This window comes from Heloderma suspectum, chromosome 2, assembly GCF_057233095.1.
Source record: "Heloderma suspectum isolate Gila_16-S chromosome 2, 16-S_ref, whole genome shotgun sequence".
Lineage (NCBI taxonomy): Eukaryota > Metazoa > Chordata > Lepidosauria > Squamata > Helodermatidae > Heloderma > Heloderma suspectum.
The window spans coordinates 202,582,036-202,593,906 of NC_139459.1; the positions used below are offsets into that span (position 1 = coordinate 202,582,036).

Genomic DNA, 11,871 nt, shown 5'->3' on the forward strand with positions numbered 1-11,871 from the left:
CAGTTTCTCAGTGGCTTCCACATTACAAATTGTAGACACACAGCACAATCCTTGAAAGTAAGTCCCTTTCATTCAACTGGGCTTACTCCCAAGTAAATTAATGCAAGATTATAGCCACAGTACTTGTTTTTCCGGTATATTATGGGTCTGAATAAATAGAGTTCTCTCCTAGCCCCAAGAGAAGAAACATTAGCATGAATAGGACAGTATTCATCATTTACATGTTAATTAGAAAGGGTTACATGGTGCTAAGAATTCAAGCTTGAAGTAGGTAGTTCAGCCTTGCAACCCACAAGAGGTCCTAACCCACCTGCCCCAACACACTTATTTATTTTTATTTTATTTACTTACTGTACTTTTAAACTGACATTCTCTGGGCAGCGTACCATACATGAAAAACATACAGCACAAACAGTCAAACAATAAAAACAGTGCAAAATAAAACCAAGATAAAACCAGCACCAAAAAATAAAACCACTACAACTTCATAAAACCAAATTAACACCAGCACCAGTACAAAGTACTAAAAGCATGAAAACAATTCTTAAAATGCCTGGGAGAATAAAAATGTCTTCACCTGCCACTGGAAATACTACAATATAGGTACCAGGCAAGCCTCTCTGGGGAGAGCACCCCACAAATAGGGTGCCAACACTGAAAAGGCCCATTTCTTGTAGCCACCCACCTTGACTCATTTGGCAGGGGCACCTGGAGGAGTGCCTCAGATGATGATCTTAATGTCCAGGTAGGTAAATATGGGAGGAGACATTCCTTATGCTAGTCATTTATGGTGTGAAATAAAAACAAAAGAACCAGTTTACAAGAGGTCACTGCCTCATCACTTAGAGGCAATTACCACTAGTGATCAGGTAAGCGGCTGTTTAGACACTTGAACTAGATGCTGTTCAACAAGCTATCACAAGGTCAATGACCTTACCCTGACTTCAGACTAAGCAATTCCATTACCTGAAGGTCATGCAACAGAAATCATTTCACATTTATAGAAATTATTTGGAATGAGATGTGTTGGTTTCCCTACAGAAAACTCCACTGCCATACCCACAATGTATTTATAGTGGAAACTTGCCTACCACCATTCCCAAGAAGCGATCAAAACATGTAATGCGACCGTTAAGCCTTTAAATACTTCTCACAGGAGGCAGCTCTCTACCCAAAACCCAGGCTGCAACCTTGAACACATTTACATGGAAGTCAATTCACATTATATTCAATGAGATTTACTTCTAAGTAAACATGACTATGATCACACTGCTCATTTCACTGGGAATCGAACTTTACTTAATTTCAAAAAGCTATGGTGTTTGGGATTTCATATATATTATAAAACTGGAACAGCCATAAGAACATAAGAAAAGCTGTACTGGATCAGAACAAAGCCCTATCTAGTCTAGCATTCTGTTCCTACAGTAGCCAAACAGATATCTATGGGAAGCCCACAGATGAGGGCAATAGCCCTCTCCCACAGTTGTTTCCCACCAACTGGGACTGAGAGGCATACTGGCCCTGGTACTGTAGGGAATATATAGCTGTCATGACTATAGCCACTGATAGCCTTATACTGGGAAAAAGGCAGGGTATAAATAAATATAATAAATAATTAAAGACAGTGGTGGCCACCATAACATCTTCTGGTGGCAAATTCCATAGTTCAACTACTCACTGTGTGAACAAGTACTTCCTTTTATCCGTCCCAAGTCTCACACTGTTCAGCAATGGATAATCCCCATTTCTATTTTATGAAAGAGGGAGAAAAACATTACCCTGTCCAATTTTTCCACACCATGCATAATTTTGTACACCTGTATCATGTCTCCTTTAATCACCTTTTTTCTAAGCTTAACAGCCCCAAATATAACCTTTCCTCATACAGGACTTGCTCCAGCCCCTTGATCATTTTGGTTGCCCTTTTCTGCACCTTCTCCAGTTCTACAATATCCTTTTTGAGGTACAGTGTCCAGAACTGTACACAGTATTCCAAGTGTGTCTCACTATAGATTTATATAAAGGCATTATGATATTGACAGCTTTATTTTAGATTCTTTTCCTGACAACCCCCAACATGGAATTTGCCTTTTTCACAGAAGCTGCAAGGTAGGCAACTAACTCCATATTGTAGTTGACCAGAAAACCTTGTAAAAGCAGAAAGAGGCTTCACAGCCAAACAATGTTCAAAATGGAAAAGTTTACATTTAAGTGATAGTATTAGCACTCAAGGACACAACTAATGTTAAAAACAAAAATTCTCATGTTTTCATCACTTTTCAGAAGCTACCTGATAATTCCACACATCCTACAGTGATAGTGCTCTGCAACTCCACACAAGCTAAATGGTGAACCATCACACCATTGGCATCTAACTTTATTTCTTTTCTTTTTCAGATTGTGAGGTACACCTCACAAGGCCAGGTAAAAGCTGAGTGGTTGCAATCTTGGTTGCAAGTACCATGAATATATTACATCAAGTTTAGAAAATCACATTGATGGAGCAGTTTCTTATGACTTAGGTTTTGCTTTAATTAGGCTATCATTATATTCTTATCTCCCTCTTCATGTGAAAGCTAAGCAATATAGACCATTCTACTGACTCCTCTTTGTGCCCTACAATACTCATCTATTTGCTGTACCAGCTTGAGAGCATTCCAGTACACCACCATAACTTCACCTCCATCAGTCTACATTTGCATTCAGCTTCACATCTTGCACAAAAGCAGAGGAGATAACAGAAATTATTGGCATTTACCCTTTCCACTTTTAGTGTAATGCCCAAACCTCATGACCAGGGGGTTAGAGCAACTCCCCTACAAGGACGGCCTACAATGTTTGGGGCTTTTATAGTTTAGAAAACAGTGAGTTAAGGGGGACATGATTGAGGCATATAAAAATTTCACAGTGACTGGGTACGAAAGACACACCATGGCTCGCTGTGGGTTATTTAGCCTATGACAGGCCATGGCACCCACAGGCGCCAGATTGCATATGCAACCCCCACTCGGGGGCTATCATGTCCACTAAATACTACAGTATCCCCTACTTAGATCTGACAGCACTAAAGTAGCTAATGGCTAGCCCATTAAAGAAAGGCAAGCCATCAGAACTACCACCTATAACTCCCATCCAAAAATGTCACCAGGCTTGAAAATAGCCACTTGCAAGTAAAAACTGTTTCCAGGCAAGCAGGTGCAGAAGCTTTTGAAAAATCTAAATGTTTGTTTTTGTTTGAAGCTATTGATGTGCCATAAATGGCTTACCTTAGTACATTATGGGAAGACAGATTAGTAAGTAGTAATGTGGACTAGTACGTTTTGTAGACTTATTTGGAATATGTATACCTGCTTTTGAACAATACATTCTCAGAGCAGTTTCCAAAGGCTGCATTAGGCAATGTCACAATAGCATTTCTTCTTCTATGCTGTTCTCTCTACTCTTCATGCCAAAACACATTGCCATTTTTACTCGTATCAGGTCCCAATTTCTGCACAAATTTATATCTGTTGCCAGCTTTGTTGTTTTATGACAAGCTCCACTATGGCTGCAACCTTTACCAAGAAGCAATATTCACTGTATTAAGGAAGGTACACTTCCAAGTAAACATGTTTAGGACTGCACTGTAACTTGGAAAGAGATCATGCCTTTATACTTATGAGCTCCAAAACAAGCAACTGAAGCCCAGTAAGGAGGACATGATCCAAAGTTGGTTTTCACTGTGTTGCAAGGTCTTACTTATTAAAGGGTTGGGCTGAAGAAGAAATTAGAATAGTTGGATCTAGATGGCTTTGCAGACCTTGATCTTGATAGACATAAGTTAGTATGGAAAATATGCACAGATCAGTGAGCACAGACAATAAGAAGCCTAACAATCCACAGATATCACATGGGCCAGCACTCTCCAGTAAGTGTCTTCCCTACCCAGTGAGCTACTGTACTTTCTCTCCGCAGCACTCATTCAAAGAAGACTACACACAACCATCTTTCCTTCTTCCTTTTAGTTTCTATTGGGAATGTCAACTGATCGTTAACAAGTTTCAGTCTTCACTTAGTTTGACTTTTACAGTGATATTGTAGAATGGGGAGGGGGGACTTGTATCCCTCAAGCTGTTTTGGACTACAATTCCCATCAGCCCTGAGTCTGGCACTGGAAGGAAAGAGCTGGTATGTGTGCTCAGCCTGCCCAGTGATGTGGATACTTGTTCTTTTCCTTGTTCTTATAAAACAGGATTTTTAAAGCTGTGGGCTTGTAACCCTTGATGTACCTCTTCACATGTCCAGCAAAACCTGAACTGCATCATACTGGGGCAGAGAGTTTTTCCTTAGTTCTACCCAAAATTAGTCTCTACCCCTACATTTCCATATTTTTATTTCAGTAAGTCTTACAAGGCCACCTCATATCAGCACCTTCTCTGCACCCTTCATTTGGAACAGGAAACTCTTACTGAAACACTCATAAACAAAACTGCAATTTTGTGTAATACTTAAAAGGAATAACAGCTTATGTATATAATTAATGTAGGAAGTAAAACAGACACTAAGCCATTCATAATTCAGGTAGTAGTCCCTAGAAATGTGACTAGCTACAAAGATTTGAGTGATTTTGTGAACAAACATTAACCTGCTCCTACAAACCTAGAACATGTGACCTGAAACATGCAGGAGGTTACTGGTAGCGAATTGTCCTCCAAGGACAGGCATGACTGTGGCTCCTACTGGAAAATACTGTGCGGTGTTTCCAATAGCCCAATCCTGTGCAGAGTTAGGTATGTTTAAGCCCACTGAATTCAATGGGCTTAAGCATGCCCAACTCTGAACAGAATCAAGCCTCAAGTGTGCACAAATATAAACATTCAAACAAGTGTAAAACAGGTAACTGCAAAGATGGGACATTCTAGAAGTGATCAAAGCAACTCTTGCTGAAGGTAGCCGTAGAGCTGGAATGCAGGTATAATGGTAGAACTGTTCATATACTGTAGTTTTATTGACGTCATGATTGCAGAAAGCATGATGAAAGGGAATTGGTTTGGTTTATTAAGAAATCTTAGAAAATATGACAAAGCAATCAGCAAGATCTATGTAATATTTTCAACAAGGGCTGGGCATAAAATGCCTTTTTGGATCTATAAGACCTAAACTTACTAGTTACATGTGGCATTTTTGTGAGAAGCTACAATCAGAAATGGTTGCAATGCTTTATCTAGTATGTATATCTAAAGAATTAAGACACTTAGGGTGCAATCCTAAACAGATACAGACAGAAATATATCCTACAATTCCCAGCATTCCCCAGCCAGTCGGGGATTCAGGGAGTTGTACAACTTATTTCTGTCTAAACATGCATAAGATTGCCCCCTTAATAGTCCTCCATATGGAAGAGCAATGGTGGAGGAGTTCATGTTACCGTTACCAGTTTGAACTGTCCGGGAGATGGTAGTTTGAAGTGGCCCTCCTATTTCGACACCCTTAAAGCCAAAAACTAATCTTGTTTATACTGAGCCAAATCAGAAATACCTCCACCACCTATACAATCTGAACAGATCAGAATCTTCAGCTGTAAAAAATGAACATAGCAGCATCCATATTTGTGATGAGCCTAAGGCTGCCCTCCAAACCTCCCCCTCCCTTCACATAGTGATGTTCAGACATTGCTCACTCTGTCTGAACTCAGCTGTGCTCCGCAGAAACAACAAAACCAACACTCAATGACAGCACAGACCAATCCAATACATAGCAAAAATAAAAACTGGTTGTTCTTCTGCCCTTCCTGTGGCTGAACCCACCAGGCTGATTACCTATAGATTTCGGCCACAACAGAGACAAATATAGAACAAAACCCACGCACAATCCACAACCAAAACCACTTCTCTTTTACCAACGAGGTATCCTGGAAATACAGCAAGGTTGCAAGTCACCTTCCAGCAGCTGCTCTTCCTACAAGTTGTGACCTTTTGACTCACACACTTGTCTGTCCACAGAGACCATCAGAGTAAGCCTTCCTCCTTCACTACGTTCTCCATCCAGAAAACACCCCATTTCTCTACAAACGGAAATTAGTGTCCCTCCACACTTCACCTGGTGCTAGAGAAACTCACATACTTACCCCATGCAGGCATCCTACAGAAATTCATATCCAAAACCTCCCCCAACACTGCTTTGTTGTTTAGTCTGACCTCCTTCCACTTACAAATGGCTAAGATACCCTCCCTATCCCAACTATAGTTGAAACCCAAAGTTCTAAGAAAGACAGCATAGCTCACCCTTTCTTGAAAGGTCCCTTTGACCTGTTACTTCCCTAACAGCTGGTGTACTGTTACTCTGGCTGGGACTACTCTACTGGGGAGCAGGGCGGTCACTGTTCCGGAATATCTGAAGTCCTAAAAAGGAAGACTGTGCTACAGAACTGGCATCTAGCACGGGGGGGGGGGGAGGGGGGGAGTTCCAGGGCTGAGCCAGGGACTCTCAGAAATCCAGCTCCCTAGAACCTCTGTGTCTGCCCACACCCTTCTCACCGCTCGCTGAAAGCCAGCTCACTCTGTGCTGGGGACACCCTCAGACGAGCCCCCAGTGGTTAATCCCTAGAAAGAGAGATTCGAGTCTTTCTTGAAGTCACGCCCTCTGAGGTGGGGCTCTACAACAAGTAAAGGCACGTCGCAGCTAGTGAGCGAGGGCGCCGCACTCCTCACAGGCTCAGAGGCACCCTCGTCTTTCCCGCGCACCAGAGGTCCCAGCGACGCAAACAGGTGCCGGAGCTGCGCCCCGACTCGAGTTACCGTCACTGCAACGCGAAGAACCCTTATTCCTCCCACCCCCAGCAAGTCCGTCGCAGGCAAGCCTGCCCGCTTCTTCCAACCTCCCCTCCCCGGCTCGTTCTTCACCTACCCGCCTGCCTCTCCCTGCACTGCCTGCCATGTTGAATCCCAGGAGACTGGCCCGCTCCCTCCTCAGTTACCCCAGCAGCCTTAGGCCCAGGCGGGCTCTGCTGCCTCCGAGGCCGAAAAGGTCTCCTCCTCCCAGCAGCCCAAGAGAGGAGGGAGGCGGGCAGGCGGGCTCCGACCTAGGACCTCAGCCCGCGCTCCGCTACCGCAGGAGCAAGAGCGGCAGGGCGGGCTGCGGTTGCCTGCCAGCCCAGCTCGCAGCGGCGCGAGCTTCGCCCGGCTTACCTCATCTGCGGCAGCGCATGGCACGGCACTGCCCGGGCGGGCTTCCTTCTTCCCTGCCCGGTTCTCAGCAGCCTCCACGCGCCGCTGCCAGTCCAAGCCAGGCGGCAGTAATAGGAACAGGAGCGAGCGACAGGGGCTGACAGAGGCGCCGGGGCGGCTCCGCCCGGCGATGGGCTGGGTCTGCAGGGGAGGCCGGCTTCCTGGTTAAAGGCACAGAGGCCCGTGAACGCGGAAGAGTCGGGGGAGCCGCCTTCTCGCCCGCGCAGCGGCGGGTAATTTGTGGTCCTCCAGATGTTTTGGCCTACAGCTCCCCTCACCATTGACTATTCCGTCCAGGGATGATTGGAGTTGTAGGTCAAAACTTCTGGAGGGCCACAACTTGCCTACCCCTGCTAGCCGGCCACCCCTGTTCATTTGTTCGTTGTTCAGTCGTTCAGTCGTGTCCGACTCTTCGTGACCTCATGGACCATAGCACGCCAGGCCTTCCTGTCCTGCGCTCTCTCCCGGAGCGTGCTCAAGTTCATATTCATTGCATACCCCTGTTCATTACCAGGGTGCGATTCCCAGCCACGGATGACAGCTCTCAGCCCTAGAATCTATGTGGAATGCCAGGGATCAGTACTGGAAAATGTAAACATCAAAACAGAGCATGTGCAGAGTGCATCATCATCACCACCACCGAGAAACTCCAGCCAGATTAGGGCTCAGGGCACAAACAACCTTCCCAACCATTTTCTTCCTAAAGAGTGAGTGTTAGTTCATCGACCATGACTATGGCAGCCGTAGAGTCTGCGCAGAGTAGAGTCTGTGCAGAGGACTTCCAGTTGGTGTGCGCCGGTATTGTTAAAGAAAAAGCCAGGAAACAACAGAGGGACCAGCTCTTGGACTCCAACTCTTTTTTCTTTTTTTTGTCACTGGGAAGATAGTTGCTGATACGTGCATAAGACTGGAATTTACCTGTCAATATACTGGTTGGTGATGCCGTTTTGTAGTGGAGCTTCGGTGTCTTTAACATGGAAGTTCAATGGTGCAGCCCTTTTTGATACAGATTTGGGTTTGGTTATAGTTTGTTTCAGCTGTTGAATTTCTGCGTGCTATGAAAGCCCTTAAACGCACAGGAGTAGGTCTGCCAAGGGGAGGAAAAGCTTATGATCCTAGTTCTAGCTGAATCCACTTTATTTGGAAACTGGATTTCACAACCTTTTTAGTGTGTTCTAAATTCTGAACAACTAGCATTTGGAAGAGAAATGTGTTGTGACACTAAAAATGGACAAATGTGTTACAAGTATATTATTGAATGTGACAAGTAAAATGTGACAAGTATATTATTGATTGTATGGAAATGTATAGTCTGAAGTTACAAATTTGTATCGTGGGGGTATGCCCTCGGAACTTGAAGTCCTTGTACATTTAATAGAAAAGCAGTTCATTTGTTCCCCCGTTACCTATCCCTGAAGATGCAACCAACTTATTTTTCTCCTCAGCTTTTGTGTATTTTAAATCTGGATGGAAAGTAAGCCTGTGTCCTATATACACACTTATTGGGGAGTACGTCTCATTGAATGCAATGAGACTTACTTCTGAGTAAACATGCATAAGATTGGGTTGTCAGGGGAGACAGGCCTGGATTGGGGAGACTTCTGACACAATCCTATGCATGTTTAGACAGAGAAAGGCCTACAACTCCCAGCATGCCCCAGGGCCTCTAGAACCCTGATACCTGATCAAGCAGGCTTATTTCTCCTCCCACTCCTAAAGACATACACACACACACCAGACTCCACTGCTGCTCCCTAGCGCTGCTTTCCCCAAACTGCTACCCTTCAGATGCTTTGGACTTCAGCTCCCATCAGCCCCAGCCAACATGGCCAATAGTCTGGAATTGCAGTCCAAAACATCTGGAGGGCACCAGGTTGGGAAGACTGTTCTAGAGAGTGTTCACCAATGTTTCTATGGGGAAGGAAATCATTCTAGGAAGAGTCATGTGAAGTTGTCAATGTTATGAGAAGGCCAGTGATGCCCTAAAATATATATTATGATATTCGTAAGACAGCTGTACTGTGTTTGTGCATCTGGTTTTTTTTTTCCTCTCGTTCCTATGTGTGTGTTTTTAATCTCTCACTCCAAATAAAGTTTTGTTGGAGTTCATGATGCTTCTTGACTAGTGCTATTCAATTCCCAGGATCTTGTACTACTCTGTGTAGGCTTCTCAATGCCATGGAATGTGACACTAAGCATCAAAGGGCACACACAAGGAAGGTGCACAAGTGTGCTATAGCACTGCATGCAATGTGCACTAATTACAGCCACAAACTACTGTGCACACCTGCCCCGCTCTGGAAAAATTCTACTGGATGCCCATGGGTGACCTATGGTATGGTATATGGGGAATCCCCAAAAATTGGACAGAGAGACCTCCTGAGAGTGGAGCCTTTCCTCTCATGTAGAGATGTATGGATTTTGTTAAATCCACTCTGACTATGTGTGAAACACTCTTGAGGAAGGCAGATCCTGCATCCAACCCAATGAGTGGGCAGATCCTCAGAGACAGGCACTCTGCACCCCAAGATGTTTCCAGCCTTCAGCTAACTTTCATTCCCCCCCCCTCATCCCCTCTTTGTTCTCTTTCTTTCTTTCTTTCTTTCTTTCCTCTTCCAGGAATTACCTCCCATAAAGAGATATTGGCTAGCCATATGCGGGGGAGGGGTCATTAAGGAACATTAATGTTCAAATCCTAGAGTCTGATCAGCCACAGCGTTAAGGCAATCTTGTTCCCTAATAATCTGGCAGCAACAGGCCTAAAACAGTGTATCTCCAGTCCTGACACAGCAGCACTGTTTGCCTTTCTGAAGTCCCGTTCCCCCTAGTGTGTGTGTGTGTGTTCAGCTGAATTTGTGAAGGGTGTTACAGTTACAGACACACACATGTGAAATTCTCCATACAATCTATGTAAATCTCAATAACATCTGCGCAATTTTCTAATGTTTAACTAGGAAGAGGACTGCAATTAAAAGATTGCAAGACTAAGTTATTGTATGCTACTCCACTTTATGGCCACAGTTCAGAGGGTTAAGCACACTTAAGTTCACTGAAGTAAATGGGTTTAAACATGCTTAACTCCCTGTTGGATTGTGGCTTGAGTAGAATCAAACTGTTATGACTGTTACCTAATCATATGCAGATTGCTGGTCTATAACTCAGAATGGGCAGTTGATGTCTACTATTAATGGGAGTTAATTCTTAGATGGTTTCCTGATAAGTTTGGAATCTGTGTATTTCAGTGGCACATCCATTAGTGGATGCAGAAGGAAACACAGCCTCCTCCAGAAAACACAGACTCCAACTATTTCAGATGGCAACAGAAGCAAAGATCTGGTTCGCACGTCCACCATGATTTCCCCGCGGGGCTTATTGTTGTGGCAGTGGCCACCATTTTGAATATTCAAGATGCGGTGGTGGCGCCCCAGACCTTGTTGTTACATATGAACCCAATGAGGGTGGTTGTTGGGGCACTTGACAAGCTACCCTGAATCCATGGACTGTTTTAGAGTTGCAGGTGGCCTCCTGACCACCCCAACAAGCCACCCTCACTGGGTTCGCATATAAGAAGCTATAGTGCACCCCCACTGTGCCTTGAGTAATCAAAATGGTGGCTGCTGCCACAACGATAAATGGGAGAATTCACCCATGGTGGCTTCTCGTTATGTGCAAACCAGGCCAAAGAGAGAGAGAGAGGAGAGAGGAATTCCTTCTGTCTCTTTGCAGATCTGATGCAGAATAGCAGATCTGTTGACCTGTAGAAGTCTCTGCTTCTTGCCCCCTACTTATGCTCTACTTGTATATATTGTACATTAAACAATGATTACAATAATACCATAAGTCTCCAATGCCCACCCCCTTCCAAAGGATACTGCTTGGGGAAATGAGGACCACACAGCAATATGTTGAACCCCTACTGCTGGCTGCTTCTGTCACAGTTAAATGTTAAAATCAAAGGTTATTTAAAGAAGAAAAATGTTGAGTAGATGTAAAGTTCAGTGGTTGTGTGTGCTTTTTCTCAGACATCATTTGTAAGGCAAATCCTCTCATAGCTATTGTGTTAGAAAGTGGAGGTGTCAAATGAATTCCAAAGTCTGAAGATAAGATCTTGTTTTCATAGTCACACATGTGTCACAGCAGGAACATATTCTATGACCTGGGACTAAAACAAAGAGACTGTGTGCTTGCATTTAGATACATGCAGTCGTGTGGTCAGTGCCTTAGTAGTGCTGTACTGATAAAAGGTTTATTAAAGCCTTTTGTCAGATTTTTCCCATATTTTTGTCTTTTGATATAATATTTGATATTATTCTATTTAGTTTTGTATGATATTATTAGCTGCTTTGGGTTTCCTTTTAGAGGGAAAAGCAAGAGACAAATAAATAATGATGATACCAAAAGGGTATACACATGGTTAAATCCGAACATGATTACGTAAATTCCAGCAAAACCTATGGGACTTTGGATCTAACTAGATGTGATAGTTGCTTGAATGCAGGTTGTGCTGAACTGAGAAGTGGTTGGTGGGAAGGGGATGCTGAACCCACCTCCCAGTCTGTGTTTTCCTTTCTTGCATTATTCTCCCCCAGCCCACCACCACCAGCAGCAGCTTTTTCCTTCATTCTGGTTTCAAAGCAGAGGCGGGGGAGGGGGGGAAGCTGGA

At 44.0% G+C, this 11,871-nt stretch overlaps 1 protein-coding gene across 6 annotated transcripts in view; it reads right to left on the minus strand.

Annotated features, from left to right (window-relative positions):
- Window positions 1–7,356, minus strand: part of TEX2 (testis expressed 2) — a 99,904-nt gene extending 92,548 nt beyond the window's left edge. For 2 of the 6 annotated variants that reach the window (XM_084837392.1, XM_084837397.1), the window contains exon 1: window positions 7,170–7,330. The gene's annotated coding sequence lies outside the window, so the exon portion shown is untranslated. Of the gene's footprint in view, window positions 1–1,681; window positions 1,753–6,518; window positions 6,563–7,169 lie in introns of those variants that run through there. The other 4 variants (XM_084837400.1, XM_084837398.1, XM_084837396.1 and 1 more) reach the window with 4 other exon arrangements.
- Between the last annotated feature and the right edge of the window lie 4,515 nt (window positions 7,357–11,871).